The sequence below is a fragment of the Ictidomys tridecemlineatus genome, chromosome 6 (assembly GCF_052094955.1).
Source record: "Ictidomys tridecemlineatus isolate mIctTri1 chromosome 6, mIctTri1.hap1, whole genome shotgun sequence".
NCBI classification, from domain to species: Eukaryota; Metazoa; Chordata; class Mammalia; order Rodentia; family Sciuridae; genus Ictidomys; species Ictidomys tridecemlineatus.
The window spans coordinates 3469424-3485764 of NC_135482.1; positions in this window are offsets into that span (position 1 = coordinate 3469424).

Sequence of the window (16341 nt, forward strand, 5' to 3'; positions counted from 1 at the left end):
TACTGGGGTTGCCACAGAACCAGAGGAGGAGCGGACAACCCCTACAGAGTGGACACAAAACTATGGTCCCAATGTCACCGTCTCAGAGGTAATCACTGGGTATGATCTTGGTTGCCTCTGGTGGATCAGTAACTGTGAACCTTCGTGATAGCTGCGTCGAGATCAGCAATGGGCAGTTCACAAAGACAGAGAAAACGGTGTTTGTGGGTACTGGACAGTCCAGCGGAGGGGTCTGCATCCCACAGTCCCATTCAGTACCCCAGGCAGACCCTCCCTGCAAGAGTAACTCAGCAGCTACTGGGACAAGTTGACCCTAATCACAAGATCATCTGAGTCTCGGACAAGAAGAAATATCTTTGGGAAACATGACCCTGGGCCAGTGGAAAGTTACTGGATGTCAGCCTCCCCCAGAGACTCACCCAGGCCTCCTCCCACTGCATTTGGGGAGCAGCCTGTCTCCTTCAGCTGGAGCCCCAGGTTCTGCCTGGGTGCACGTTTGCTCTCCCTGGCTGGTTCCTTTTCCTTCTTCCCTGGAGTCGGAAGTCCCAGCTTCTGGGAACATCTGTACCTTGCAGCTTGGTGTCCTATGATCTAAACCCCCCACTTCCTCCCACTCATGCCCTGTTGTCTTCTACTGTATTCTATTCATTCCTCTTTTTATTTATTTTTTAAGATTCCACATATAAGTGAGACCGCGCGTGTCTTTGTTCTGTGTCTGCCTTTCCCCCTTAGCATAAAGTCCTCCGGGTTCATCCATATGTGGGCACCTACGTTTTTATTTTTTTGGTGCTGGGAATAATCAAGAGCTCCTGCAGGCTGAGCCTGGCTCACACTCCAGACCTAGCCTGCGTCTTTAGTTCTAAGCACTTTATATTTCTGTTGTCCTTCTGGGTGGAATATTTTTCATCATGTTTTCTAATTTGTTATTGCTGACATGAAGGAAAGCTCTAAGACTTTACCTGTTCACTGTGTACAACCACAGGAACATTATGTATAACCATATTTATTATCATGAGATTTATAATAGAAATATAATCATAAGTAGAAACTTGATAATGAATGTGTTAGAGAAACAGATAAGTAAATACAATGTGCCCCCACTCCCCACACTACTGAATATGGAGTAACTACATTTGTAAATAGGAAGATGGTTGCAACCAAGATCCTTGGTTTTTAAATAAAATAGAAGTGAAAGTAGAACTTTAAATCTGTTACATGGTAGGCTTTGTTAAAATACATGCAAAGCCGGATGTGGTGTTGCATGCCTGTGATCCCAGTGCCTTGTGAGGCTGAGGCAAGAGGATGGTAATTCAAAGCCAGCCTCAGCAGCTTAGCAAGGCCCTAAGCAACTGAGAGAGACCCTGTCTCCAAAACACAAAGAGTAAAAAGGGCTGAGGATGTGGCTCAGTGGTAAAGCACCCCTGGGCTAAATCCCTGGTACCTAAATAAGTGAATATATAAAAATTAATTAATAAAATACGTGTAAACACGGCTGAAACACTGGCAGCCTCATTAGGATAGTGGCATCTGTGTCTTTCTGCACAGAACACTTTTCGTACGGCACGTGTATTACTGTTCCACTAAAGAAGAAGAAATCGAGAGCAGGCGGTGCCTGTGCGTCTGCAGCGCCGTTTGTTCCCAAGGCAGAAGTCCTCTCTCTGCCCCGGAAAACTTGCCACTGGTTCTCTGTTTTTTCCTTTTAAAAAATGTATAATGTGCTTTTAACCATGACCACATCGCCTAAAACCGGGAACGCGGAGGCAGAAACTGCCCCTCGTCCACAGCCCCGTCCCCGGGCCCCGCATTCCACATGCGATGTTTACACAGCCCGTCGCGGGGTGCAGAGCTCTGCCACCTGATTTCTTTAATTAACATTCTGTCACAAACACCCCGTGGTCTCAGAACCTCCCTGGCTGTCCCTCCGCAGCGGGCGACAGGCGCCGTCAGCTGCGAGGAACATCAGTTGGTCCCTCCGTGGGACGTTCGGGTTGACTCCAGTTCCTCTGCTGTTTTAAGAAATACCGCGAAGACCATTTATTTGTCCATATTTGGGGTTATTTCTTTGGGATGTGTTCCCAGAAGTCAGATGAAGGGGTCAGAGGGCACGCTTGCTCTAATGAGCGGCCCTCTCGAAGCTGGCCTGGTCACCTGCTGCTTGCTGGAAGGACACATGGTTCCAATTAAAGGCCCAAGCCTCCCCAGGGTTCTAGCCACAGGTACCGGGGAGCCCTGGGACCTGCAAAACAAGCTTGTTCTGCTCAATTGTCAGCGCAGAGTTTCCTGACAGTGTTTTTCCAGAGGACTCAAGAATCTCCGTGTCGGGGCTGGGGATATAGCTCAGTTGGTAGAGAGCTTGTCTGGTATGTGCAAGGGTCTGGGTTCAATCCCCAGCACCAAAAAAAAAAAAAAAAAAAGAACCTTCGCATTGACTCATCTAATAGGAGAATCTATGATAGCTGTGAGCCTGACCGACACCCCCAAGCCCCCCTTCCCTGACCTGGGCTCAAACTGACACCAGGACCCCTCACAGATGAACTCAGGGTGTGATGCCCTTCCTCCCGTCTTTGCTCCCCACTGCTGCACCCTATGGAGGAGGAAACTGAGGTTCAAGTGGGTGAACAGACCTTCCTGCCATCACAGTTTTATGAAGTGGCCAAACCAGCACCTGGTTTAATCCCTGTGACTCCAGGTGGACTTCAGAACCCACCTGGGCCAGGTTGGTGTTGGACCCTGGAAACTGAAGGGTCAGGCCCAGCTCACTGTCTGGCAGTGCGGGGGAGAGCCGAGGGACCCTGAGAAGGGGCACCTGCTGGAGGTGGGCTCTCAGGCCCCAGCAAGAGTTTGCCAGGTGGGCGGGGAGGGGAGGAGAGACGGCGGGCATCTGGTCAAGTGTATGGCCCTGTCTCTCCAGAATCTCAGTGTCAAACAGATGCCAAAGGAAAAGGATCAGGAGAGGGTGCCCAGGGACAGTGCTGGAGGCCACGTCCAGTGACTCCTGGCGGGCAGCGTGTTGTGACGCTGTGAGGGTGTGTGGGCTCTGTCTCTATGGCCAGCAAGGAGCTGATGACCTTGGCCACCCTGAGCTGCACATGGCTGCGACCCAGCTTCATGCTGGCTCTGGAGTTGGAATCCCATCACACGTGGAGCCTATTTGCTAAGCGTTAGCTGTGATGGCGGCGGCCACAGCAGGGAGAGTCCACCTCAGAAGACGTGGGGGAGGCTCCGTATCAGGAGTTCCGTGGCAGAAGGAGCGTGGAGAGGCACCTGAGGCGGGAAGAACAGCCCAGACTGGAGAGAGGCCGTGGCGGCTCCGCGTAGGTTTAGCCGCCTGCAGTGTGTCTTCAAGGAGTCCTGAGGGGGCCGGGCCCCTGGCCACGTGCTGGACGCTCTCAGCCCTTCTTCAGGGAAGCTCAGGAGACCGATGTCCCCAGCCATCCCTGTTGGGCTCGCCTCCTTCCCAGCCCTTGGCTTTGCCGCTGTGTGTCTCCGGCTCCCTGATCCTTGGCCGGGCACTGGCCGTGGCTCGAGTAGCACAGCAGGAACCAGGAGCTTCAGGACAGGCCCCGGCAGAGCCCAGGCTGTTCCAGGAGGCTGTTTGTGGCCAGGGCCACCTAGCGGCACATCTGCCTCCCCCCCCCCCACGTCTGGGACAGCTGGGCAAGGGCAGTGGCTTGGTCCTCCTTGCTGATTCCCCAGGGTCTGCAGCACGAGGGTCAGGACCCAGCGGCCATGCGCAGCTCTTGGACCCTGCCCTGTGTTTTAGTTCATCTTCAGCCTCTTCTCTGCACCTCCAGAAACAGCTGGTTCATTCGCTCACTTAGCAAATGTTCTACTGAGCACCTACTATGTGCCAGGCACTGTTCTCTGTGCAGAACGGAACCAGACTGCTCTCCGGCCTCCACGGAGCTGGCACTGCAAGGGACAGAGTTTCCGTTGAGACAGGAGCTACCCTTCCCCACCTCCTCCCCTTGCCTGTGGCTGCCATTGCCCCACGTGGCAGGCCCTTCCCCTCCCCACCAACCTGTTCTCTCCCTTCAAAAGCTGCCCAAAGTGTTCAAAGAGCTGCTCTTGACAGGGACGGGACATTTCAGCTCTGTGCACCTGCCCCCCCACTCCCCCATCACAAACAGAAGCTTCCAGCAAAGAGAAACGCCTGACATGGAGTCCTGATCTCACCGCTGTACAGGGCTCCTACTGCATACTCAGTTTTAGTTTCTTTCTTGGTGTAAAATGTGCAGTGTTTACTCTGAAACAGGAAGAAGTCGGCCGTGTCTCAGGTTTCACATTTCACGAGGCTGACTTCATTCACGACCACGTTTCACACGTTCTCATGTTTCAGACCACCACCGCCATCCGCCCCTGGGATCTGGGGTTTGATGGTGCTTGACGGCACCAGCACATGACGTCAGGCTCCAGCTGGGCAGTCCACGGGGTGGGGGGCATGGGGCCATGCTTCTCCTCCTGGCCCTCTTCTCTGTCCTCACAGGTCCTCATTCCCTGGGTCTTGGCACACAGCACCCATATTGGTCCTGCCTGATTGCCGTCTCTCTCACTGCAGGGTGGGGCTGCCCCTGGTTCATGTCAAGGTCCCCAGCTCAGGGATTGCCCAGAGAATGTGCATGTGCGTCCTGCATGCGTTCATGTGCAGCCTCTATGCACGGGAGAGCCTGACCTGTGAACGCACCTAATCAGATCCTTCCAGGAGCCCCAGGGCCGGGCATGTGTCCCTCCTCGATTGGTGCTGGGCCTCCACAGTGGCCATATGCACACACCCATGGGCAATGGAAGGCTGCTGCTCAGGTGGACTCCCAGGTTCAAAGGCAGATTCTGTCAAGACCTGGCAAGCCACACACAGCCTGGGCCCAAGAGGTGCGGGCACACTGTTCACTTACAGAGAGAGAAACCTGGGCCCAGCAAGGCCTGTAGCTTCCCAGGTGCCCACGGACAGGGAGAGGCTGAGTCTGGTGCTCTCCCCTCCCCACCTCTGACTCCAGTGGGAGCTTGAGACACCAAAGCACCAGAGAATCCAGGAGGCTCAAGCAATGGACACGCATGATGCTTCCAGCCTCAACCTTGTTAAGATCCAGATGAGAAGGAAGTCAGGACTCTTCAAAGAGCAGGACTCACCTGGCATGACTCAGGGTAGGTCGAGGGGCACAGCACTGGCCATGTATAGGAACAAGGGACACAGTCCTACCAGCAGAGGCACAAGAGCCAAGTCTGAATTTCCAAAATACTTTGGAAAATTCCACAAACCACATTATAATCCTATTAAAGGAAATAAGAAAGAGGAAAAACCCCACAATTTGATCACTCCGACCAGACAGTCAATTTCCCCATGTTCCCTGCAAGGTCTTTGCATGGTTGCTTCGAGGATCTCTCCAGTGGGCACCCCAGTGTGGATGCGATTCTGCGTCTGGTGGTTCCCCTAGAGCACAATTATATTTTAAAAGCAAAACTCTATGTAGGGGACATTCTTCCTGTGTTTTGTAAATTGGACTAAGTAGTAGATCATCACGGCCCGTGTTCCCAATGCAATGATTAGAAAAAGCTGGATGAATGAAAATCAGACTTGGAAATGCACGGAGGAGCCTGGAAACCAGGGAACTTAGGAGCTGCCATTGGGAAGTGTGCACTGACGGCTTCCAGCTATTATTTTATTATTATTATTTTTTTCTGAGGGCTAAGGATTGGGCTGCTGTCAGAGCCAGAAGAGAAACCACCAAATACTTGAATGGTCACACAGGACAGGGCGCCTGTGTGAATGTGTGGAGAGGCACCTGAGGCGAAAAGAACAGCCGAGGAACTGGAGTAGGTTTGGATGCATAGCTGGCTTCCCCTACTGGTACGTTCTTGGAAGTCCACTTGGGTGGAGTGGGAAGGCTGAGCTAGGAGGGCAGAGCTGGCTGTCCTGGGGACGTTCAGGGCCGTGGAGACAGAGGCCCACCAGGTTCTCAACAAAAAGCCTCCAAAGGCCTCCGACAGCGTGGCCAGGGGCAGGCTGCACGTCCAGCCCCTTTCCTGCCCAGTTTCCGTTTGGATTGAAGTGAACAGCTCTCATATATTTATTCTGCAGAATCAGCTGTGTGTTCAGCTTCTTTCACGTGAGCACGAATAGTTTTAGGATGTGAGGAGGAACCATCCTGGGGAATGCGATGCCACTTAGAACCTACTTCTCGTACACCATGTCCAGCACACCATTCAAATCCCTAGACACGAAGAGTCGAGAACACGGGGCTGGGGGGCGGGCAGGAGCAGTGGAGGGAAAGATGCTCACAGAACCAAGGCAGATGTTGAGATCAGTGCACCAGGATCTTAAAATGATAACGATGGATACGTCAAACAAGACAGAGGAAAATGTGGACAGAATAATAATAAAAGGCATACTTTCAATAGGAAATCGGAATCTTTGTAGAGAAAGGGCCAAATTAACATTCTAGAATGTTATATATAAATTATTATAATATAGAAATTAATGGAAGACTTTAACCACAGATTAGTTAAAGCACAGGAAAAGTGAACTCAAAGGAAGCCTGTAGAAAATACTTAAATTGAGGCAGAGAAAGAAGAATGGATAAAATAAAACAGGATACCAAGACTTGGGATCTAATCCAAAGGTTTGGCATACTTGTAACTGTAGCCTCAGAAAAGGAGGAGAGAGAGAAAAGAACAATGGCCATACTTTGATTATGACTAAGAATTTCCCCCAAAACAGGAACAGATGCCAATCCAAAGGTTAAAGAAGCTCAACTTACCCAAATAGATGTGGGTGGGGGGGACACAAAGAGAACCACCTTCTAGGTCCAGCAGAGTCAAATGCTGAGGAATAACACAGAGAAGAGTCTCGGAAGGAGCAGGGAGTGCAGGCAGGACGGGGCTCTCCAGAGAACACGGACAGTCTGGGGGGCAGAGGGAGGGCTGGAGGGGGCACAGAGCATCCTTCACTCCCTCTGAAACACAGAGCTGCACCAGACGAGGGCCACCCCCCTCCCCAGAGGAGCTCACAGACTGGGACACAGACAGAAGATTGCAGCACCTGGGATTAGGTTAGGACAGAGGGACTCAGGAGGACAAGGAAACCCGGAGAGGAGACAGGTCACCGTGGCCCAGGGCCGGTCTTCCTAGACAGGGAACATGTGACCCCAGGGCTCCTAAGGAGCAGGTGAGGGTCACCTGGGAAGAGAGAAGGCATTCCAGAGAGAGCGGCCAGCGGGTCCTCTGCGAGTGACCTCCACCCTGGCCCTCAGCCACCGTGGTGCAGGCCCAGCTGTCCTGGGGAGGAGCAGAGGTGGGCACAGGTCATGGCTGCACCAAAGGCTCTCTTCTCCCGCTCCCAGAAGTCTCTCCCTCCGCCAAGCAGCTTCTTGGCTTTCCAGGCCACACCTCTGCTCCTCCGAGTTCCCAGAGTCCATTCTGGAAGTGAAAGACGGGGCAGCACCCTCTGCCCCGAGGCGTGTGGGACTCCTACTCCCGGGGAACCTGTCCATGTCCCCCGCCTCTCAGGGCCGTGTGTCCGAGTCACGCAGCTGGCTGATACCCGTTAACGCCTCACACAGCTGGGCACCAGGCAAGGCGGGAAAATTAAGGAAAGAAGGCGTCCCAGGCCTGTCCCTGGGGAAGGAAGAACCTTAATGAGAAACATGTGCGGGCAGCCCTTGGGTCAATCGATTTGGGGCCAATAGGCTGAAACACTGTTCCCTCCACCCCGGGGGGATCAAGTTTGGAAGTACCTGGCCCAGGCGCTGTTAAAACCTGCGCTGCGTCCCCACACACGTAAGTTACTGGCACGGAAGAACCCGGAATCCAGGCTCTACAAATGCGAGAAAAAATCTGGAGGGTGTATAATCTCATCATTTTATGCCTTGGAGTCACAGTATGGATTCAGGCCAAACAACACAAAACAAGCCCAAACTAAAAAAGAAAAGATATCTGTTAAAGACTCTCATCACCCAGCCAAGACCGAACCCTGAAATCAAAACTGAAACATTCCCCAGAGAACACGTGTATTTTTATGGCAGGCTTTATTCGAGCCTAATCTCTCTCTCTCTCTCTGCGCACGAAAATCACTTTAATAAAATTTCCCCCACACTCACATTCTAGAAAAAGCCATCTGTTGGCGATTCGGAGGTCTTATGACTCATTCTGATGCCAGGGAACATTCAAAATATACTTTTCAAAGCTTAATGGAAAATGAAACAGACCATAAAGATATGAGGTCTACCTTAGAGAAACAAGAAAGAACGGGTCCAGTTACGCAGAACACATAATGCTTCAGAACTCTTCCAGAAACCCTTCTCTCTAGACTCTGAGGTCACCCCGGGGACTGGAGACTGAGGCTTTGCTGTCCGGGTCCCTCGGCTCGCTGCACTTTGGCAGTAGGAGATGTGTCCCTGACCCTCTGCAAACGCCACCCAGCAACACCTCGGGTCACACATGTGCAGAGAGCCAGTCCCCACCAGCGAGCTTGCCCAGGGTTGGAGCGCGTCCCTTCCAGCCTGTGTCTTTTCATTTTGACAGTTTTCGAATGGAACAATTTCCAAAATGCAGAATCTATTTCCTGGCCTTTAGAAACAGGGTGTGCCATCATTTCTTCTTTTTCAGTGGTTTGTGGTCATTATGTCGGGAACATGGGCATGAGCCTGGCAAGGCTACTCTGTCCAGTCCTCCCTCAGTGCGCAGCCCTGCCCAGCACAGACACACATAGGCATGGCCACAGGACCTTGGTTGACACCTGCCTGCGCCTTGGGATGAGCACCCCTCTCTTTTCTGGGCATCCACCGTTTCGTAATGTGCTCACGACCATGAGTGGTAGGGGAGAAAGGAAGGGAAGCAGAGAAGACCAACAGCACCTTGGGCGTGGATTTTCAATTTCTGAGAGCGGGAAGGTTGTTAGGGAAGCAGGCCGGCTCCACATGGTGCCCCAACCACTGATACGATGTTTGCAAAAGAGAAGGTTCATTCATGAGGTGGTGGCAGGTGGAGATGAGGGGCAGGTCTCAAATCTCCTCCCTGAGGATAGGACTTCGGGCATTGATGGCCGCAGCATGGGGAAAGGGGCCAGGAGTTTAGGCATTGGTGGCCTGGGCATGCATCACGCCAGTGCACCCACCGGTACCCGAGCTCACACGTTAGAGGTGGTTCTTATGGGGAGAGGATGGGAGGACTGAGACTCGGACCCAAGGCCTCGTGTGTGTCAGACAGGCACCGTACCACCTGCTACTCCATCCCCGGCCTCACGCTGGTCAAGTGGCCAAGAGCAGGAGAAGCGAGGCTGAAGGATTTATCAGGTTTCCCTCCTCCCAGGCTCCTCCAGGGTCTTCTCCCTGCCCTAACCAGACTGGAATCTGGGCTGTCTGTGGGCCTCAGGGCAGGCTCCTGGGCTTGACTCTGAAGCTCTCCAGCCAGGCCCACCCCTCGGCCGGTCAGCTCAGCCCTTCATCTCTCCGTTACCAGCGCAGCCTGGAAATTCCAAAGCCACAGCTCCCCGTCTAGATCACAGGCTCGTTTGTTCCAAGCATCGTGAGGACCTACTGTGTCGGGAGAGGGACTCAAGGTGAGAGGGAGGGCCTCAGTGGTGAGTGAACATGTCCAAGATGGAAGGAAACAATGTACCAGTTTTATACAGACTCTTTCAGAAAACAGGAGGAGGACTATTTCCCAATCCACTTAGTGAGGCCAGCCTTGCCCCCTTCACCGAGACCAGAGGCTCTACCAGAGAGGCAACCGCACTTCAGCGTCCCTCGTGAATACAGACCGAAGGTCCTTCCTGAGGCATTAGCAGACCAAGGCCAGCGTAGAAAGGGCAGCACGCGTGGCCAGCGGGGCCTCCGCAGGGACCGAGGTAGGTCCGACATGCCAAGGTCGGCCACATGACAAAGCTCCCCACGTTGGCAGGAATCCGACAACCACTCCAGGGCACACAGAAAGAGCGTTTGACAAAATGCAGCCCATGACGAAAGCCTCGGCGCACTGGACAGGGGTGCTCCTGGAGGCGGTGGTGCGGCCCGCTCAGTGGTCAGTGAACAGCCAGGCTGTCCCAGCTGGGGCCATTAAGAACAGGCACCAGGGCTGAGCTTGTAGCCCAGTGGTAGAGCGCTTGACTGGAACACGTGAGGCCCTGGGTTCAGTCCTCAGTGCCACATAAAAATAAATGAATAAAATAAAGACATTTTGTCCATCTATATCAATATTAAAAAAAAGAAGAAGAAGGCACCACCTATATATATATCAAGTACTGATGTGGAGGGAAGACTTCGTTTCTCAGGAACAGTTGCTAGTGCCTGTGAAGCTGTTCAGTTCTGTGGTTTTGCAGAGTGGCTGTTCCACGTTACGGTCCCACCTGCAGTGCACCAGGGCCGGTTTCCCCGCATCTTCACCAGCACTGGGTGTTGGCACTCTTTTCCATCTCAGCTGTTCAGGGAGGTGTGAGCCATCCCCTGCGGCTTTCATTCACAGGGACCTGACGGCTAATCTATGTGCTTCTCGTCATCTCTTCTTGGGTGCGATGCTTCTTCACAAGCTTTGGTCATTTTCTAAGGGGGCTGTTGGCTGCGTCTGGTTTTTGTTTTGTTTGCTGCTGAGTTTGAGAGGTCTGGTGTCAGTCCTTCGGTGGGTGGTGGGTGGCTTGAGGACACTTCCTCCCAGTTGGTAGCTTTCATTCTCTTAGCCAGGTTTTTCATAGCACAAAAATTTTTAAATTTGGATGAGCTGGATTTATCAGTTTTTCTGTTTATGAATAATGCTTTCAGTGTCAGCTCTGATCGTTCTTTGCCTTGTCCTAGATTCCAAAGATTTCCCCCTACTTTTTCGAAAGATTATACAGTTTCATGTTTTTCATTTGAGCCTGTGATCCACTTTGTTTAATTTTTATGAGGCCTGAGCCTTTTTTTTTTTTTTTTGCCAATGGATGTCCAATTTAATTTCCTTTTTCTCTTTTTGTTTGTACTGGATATTGAACTCAGGGGCACCTGAGCCACATCCCCAGGCCCTTTATTTATTTATTTTTTGTATTTTATTTAGAGACAGAGTCTCACTGAGTTGCTTAAGGCCTCGTTAACTTGCTGAGGCTGGCTTTGAACTTGCGATCCTCCTGCCTCAGCCTCCTGAGCCGCTGCGATGGGTGTCTGATATCTCTAGTGCTATTCATAGAACAGGCCATTTTCCCCGGGGTCTGCTTTGGCACCTGTGTCAATCATCAGCTGGGGGTATTTGTGGAGGTCTAGTCCTGAGTCCTCTGCTCTGTTGATTTGTCCCTGTGACTGCTCTTCTGCCAACAGCCGGCTATATAATAAACCACGTGACTGGATCCATTCCTCCTACTTTATTCTTCCTTTAGAAAATTGTTTGAGCTATTCTCATTCCTTTGCTTTTCCATGTAAGTCTTAGGATGCTCTTTCTAATTCTATGTATGATCTATTCTTGCTGGGATCCCGAAGGGAATTGTGGTAAATGTGTGCATATTTGGAGAGGATCGACAATCGTTTTGTCTTTCAGCTCAGGAACAAGGTGTGCCTCTCCATTCACTCAATCTCTTAGTTACTGTCATCTGCGTGGGATAGTTCTCAGTATACATGTCCCATCCATGTTTAGTTAGATTTACATGTAATTCATTTTTAAAATGATCATGAGATTGTGTCTTTAATTTTGGTATCTACGTATTTGTCGTGACTACATGGAAATAACGTGGAGTTCTCCATGTTTACTTCACATCCTTCAATCCTGCTGAACTCACTAGTTCTAAGTATGTTTTGCTGAATCCAAGGGATTTTCAACCAGGGAAACTGTATCATCTGCAAATAGGGTCAGTTTCATTTCTTCCTTTCCAACCTGTAGACCTTGGGTTTCCTCTTCTTGTCACGTTTACTGGCTTAAACTTAGAGCACTATTTAAATAAGAGGGGAGAGTGGACTTCTCTGCTTTGCTCCCAATTTTAGGGAAATGTACCTTATTAAGTCTAGCTGTAGGGTTTTGTAGGTGCTCTTTATCAACTTGTGGAATTTCCTCTTTATTCTCATTTTCTAAGCATTTTTTCCACACGTAAGTTTGAATTTTGTCCAATGTCTTTCCTGCATCAATCGGGAAGCTCACAGGATTTTTCTTCTCTAGTCCATTAATATGTTATATTGTTTTTCAAATATTGACCCAGCTTTTTGTCTCCAAAATAAAATCCACATGGTCGTGTTGTATAGTTCCACACATTGTAAGTTCTACTTACTAGTATCTTGTCAGGATTTTTTCACCTGTGTTTAAGGGGAATATTGTTTTTTTGTTGTTGTTTGTTTCACTATCTGTTTTTGGTATTGTCTTTCTCTGGTTCGGGTATCAGGATGATGCTATGTTCATAAAGTGAATTGGAAAATATTCCCTCTCCTTCTGGTATCTGAAAAAGATTGGTAGAATTTTTCAATTAAACCTTCTAGACCTCAAAAAGACTTCTTTCAAGGCATTTTTAAATTATATGATCAATTCCATCAAAAGTTACAGAGCTGCCCAGGTGACCGGTATCATATTGGATGAGCTGGGATTGTTCACCGTTTGTGCCGTCTCCTGTGTTTGATCTGCGTGTACAGAGCTGCGCATATTGGGCTGGGTACGTGGCTCAGTGGTTGAGTGGTCCTGAGTTCCCAGGACCAAAGGAAAAGAGAGAGAGAGAGAGAGAGAGAGAAAGAGAGAGAATAGAGCTGCCTAGTTTTCCCTTGTCATCCTTGGGAGCTCTGCATTCATTGGTAATCTGTGTACTGTCTCTGTTTCCTTTGCAGTGTCGATAGGTTGGCCAATTTTAAAGAATCAGCTCTTGGGGCTGGGGCTGTGGCTCCGTGGTAGAGCACTTGCCTTGCACATGTGACACCCTGGGTTCGATCCTCAGCACCACTTAAAAAATAAATAAATAAAAATAAAGATATTGGGTCCATCTACAATTAATTTTTTTTTTAAAGAAACAGCTCTTGGTCTAACAGATCCTCTGGTTTTGATGGCGTTGATTTCTGCTCTGTATTCTTCCTTCCGCCTACTGCCTGGGTGGCTTTGCTCTTCCTTTTCCATCCCTGAGGGCAAGTCCCTGACTATGGATGGACTCGGGCTTTTCCTCCGTTCTAACTGGGCACTGACCGCTGTGAGTTTCCCTAGTAGCACGGCTTTTGTGTCTCAAAGATCTTGAAGCATTTTATTTTCATTTTTATTCAGTTTGATGTATTTTCCTTACTTCCCTCAAGACTTTCTCTTTGGCGTATGGATCACTTAGAAATAGGCTGTTTAGTTCTAAGTGTTGGAAATCTCCTGTTTTCTTTCTGTCATTGATTTCTTATTGAATTCCATTGTGAGTAGAACACATGCTTGGTATGACCTCAGTCTTCACAGTGTGTGAGGTTTCTCTTATGGCCCGGGAAGTGGTCTGTCTGGGTACACGTTCCTGGGTACAGGGAAAACACGAGGCCTGCCCTTCTGAGGTAGGTGTCTATAGATGCTGTTCAGGTCCTGTGGATGGGTGGGTGGGTGTTGATTTCTTCTGTATCCTATTGATGGTCTGTCTAGTTGTTCTATAAATTACCAAGACAGGGTTACAGAAGGCTCTACAAAATATTCACCTTCTTATATTTTCAGTTCTGTCACTTCTTGGTTCACACATTTTAACAGATTTTTTTTTCTTTTTTGTACCAGTGTGAACCCAGGGGCACTCGACCACTGAGCCACATCCCCAGCCCTATTTTGTATTTTATTTAGAGACAGAGTCTCACTGAGTTGCTTAGCACCTCATCTTTACTGAGGCTGGCTTAGAACTCCCAATCCTTCTGCCTCAGCCTCCCGAGCGGAGCCACTGGGATTGCAGGTGTGCGCCACTGCACCCAGTTACAGCTATTTTTTTTTTTAATGCAAACACATTTAGGATTGCTATGCTTCTTGGTGGGTTGGCCTTCTTATCAATATCTATTGCTCTTCTCTGTCTCTAGTAATTTTATTTATTTATTTTTGCTCAGAGTCTATTTTATCTGATATTGATATGGCTTTCCTTTGATTAATATTTGTATGATATATCATTTTCCTTCTTTTTGTAGTTAACCCGCCTATATCATTGCAAGTTTCTTATAGACAACATATAGTTAAATAGTGTTTTTTAATCCACTCTGCCAATCTGTGCCTTTTAATTACTATTTTTAGACCATTTATATTTATTGTAATTATAGGTTTGTTAATGCTGAAGTCTGCCATTTTGTCTTTTTGTTTTATATGCATTCTGTTTTTGTTTCTGCTTTTTTTAAAAGAATATTTATTTTTTTAGTTTTAGGTGGACACAATATCTTTATTTTTTATTTTTATGTGGTGCTGAGGATCGAACCCAGTGCCTCATGCATGCTAGGTGAGTGCTCTGCCACTGAGCCACAACCCCAGCCCTGTTTCTACTTTCTTTTTCCTGTCATCCTGTAGATTACTTTATCCTTTCTTTTTTTCTTCCTTCTTTTCTTTCCTATGTGTGTGTGTGTGTGTGTGTGAGAGAGAGAGAGAGAGAGAGAGAGAGAGAGAGAGAGAGAGATACTGGGATTTAACCCAGGGTCTTTTTACATGCTGTTCAAGTGCTCTAACACTTAGCCACCCCCCCACACACACACACTCCTATATTTTTCCTTTTATTTTGAGGCAGGGTCTTGCGAAGTTGTCCAGGCTGGCCCCAAACTTGTGAGCCTCTGACCTCAGCCTCCCACATAGCTAGAATCACTAGAATTTTAATTTATCTATAAAAATGTATTATTTAGCAATTTTAGCAGTTACTCTAGATTATATGTACAGGATATATACAGAACTTACCTATCAGTATTGACATTTACCAATTAAAGTGTAGAAATATTACCTCCCTTTAGGTTAATTTACCTTCTCCCATTTATAATTGTCTTAAATATTTCCTCCACATATATTTAGAGCCACATCAGACAGTGTTGAAATTTTCATTTTAGTTGTCAAACATGATTTAGAAAATCCAACGGAAGGAGATCCTACTGTATTTTCCCATATTTTTGCCTATGTTCCTGACGTTCCGAGATTCCTTATCTTATGGTTTCCCTTTCTGCTTGGGTTTCTCTTAGCGGCTCCTTTAGTTCAGGTCTGTTGGTGAGTAATCCCCCAGTTTCATTCCTCTGGTGTGCACTGGTTTCCCTTCACTCTGACTTCTTTCTCCCGGCCGTGCCTTTTTCTCCTGCCTGCCATGGGCCCCATGAGAAGTCTGCTGCTCTCGAGTTTTTTCCTTTTTCTTAGTTTCTGAAAGTCCCCCAGGTCCCTAGGTTTTGTCTATTTTTCCCCGAAAGATCTCCCCCGTGTTGATCCTGGGCAGTCTCTGCTGCTGGATCCTTCTGCTCCCAGATGGTGTCCTGGTTGAGGCCTTCTGTTTTTTCACCTGTTTGGTGTCATGGCTGCGAGAGCCTAACACCTCCGTCCTTGGTTGGGCCTATTCATGGTCGTTTTTCATCCACTTTAAACCTTCCTGGTTCTTGGTGAGATGAGGGGCATTTCGCACTCCTGGGAGGTCCTGGATCTTGTTTACCTGTGAGGGCTCTGGCGGGGAGCAGGGGGCCACCTCCTGCCTGGAGGTGCAGGTGGAAGTCAGGGATCCTCTCGGCCTGACGCCTGCGGGGGCTGGTCCTGGAGGCAGGAGTCCCTGTCCCTGCCAAGCCTCAGGATGCCTCCCTGGCTGGGGGGTAGGAGTGCCCAGTTACTTCTTCCCACTGGAGCTGCAGGGAGAAGAGGGGGAGCCTCCCTACCCCTGGATCACAGAGGGAGACCCGAGGCCCTGCACCACCTCACGGGGAGCTCCTCACCAGCTGGCGGGAATGCGAGTCCCCCTCAGCCTTCTCCGGTACCTGCCCAGGGCAGTGGTGGCCAAGTCATCACCGCCTGACGTGGCAGCGCCATGGCTTTTCTGTGGGGTGGAGCGCCTGCTGTCAAGGGTCTCCTTGCGAGGCCCCTCTCTTGACCCTTTGGGTGGAGGACCAGGCTTCTGCTGGGACAGTTGTGGGTTAGGGTTGGAGCCAGTTTCCTCCCAAGGCTACAATATTCCAGACAAAAGGGAACCCCAGGGAACCCATCGCCTTGTTGTTCCTTGGGTCCTGAGGTCCCTGTCATCTTAAGCTTTTCCCCTGTCCCCAGTGGTCAGTCTTCTTGTATTTGTCCAGGGTTTTTAGCGGTATTTAGTGAATGGAATAGGAAAAACCATCTGTTCCATCTTCTCAGAAACTGAAGTCTCTCGGTGCTATTTTTATTTCTCACGACCTTCCGTGAATTTATGATTATTATGAAATGAAAAGGTAAAAAGCAATGCTAATGTTGGTGCCTAATTTGTTCAATCAGACTGCAAGG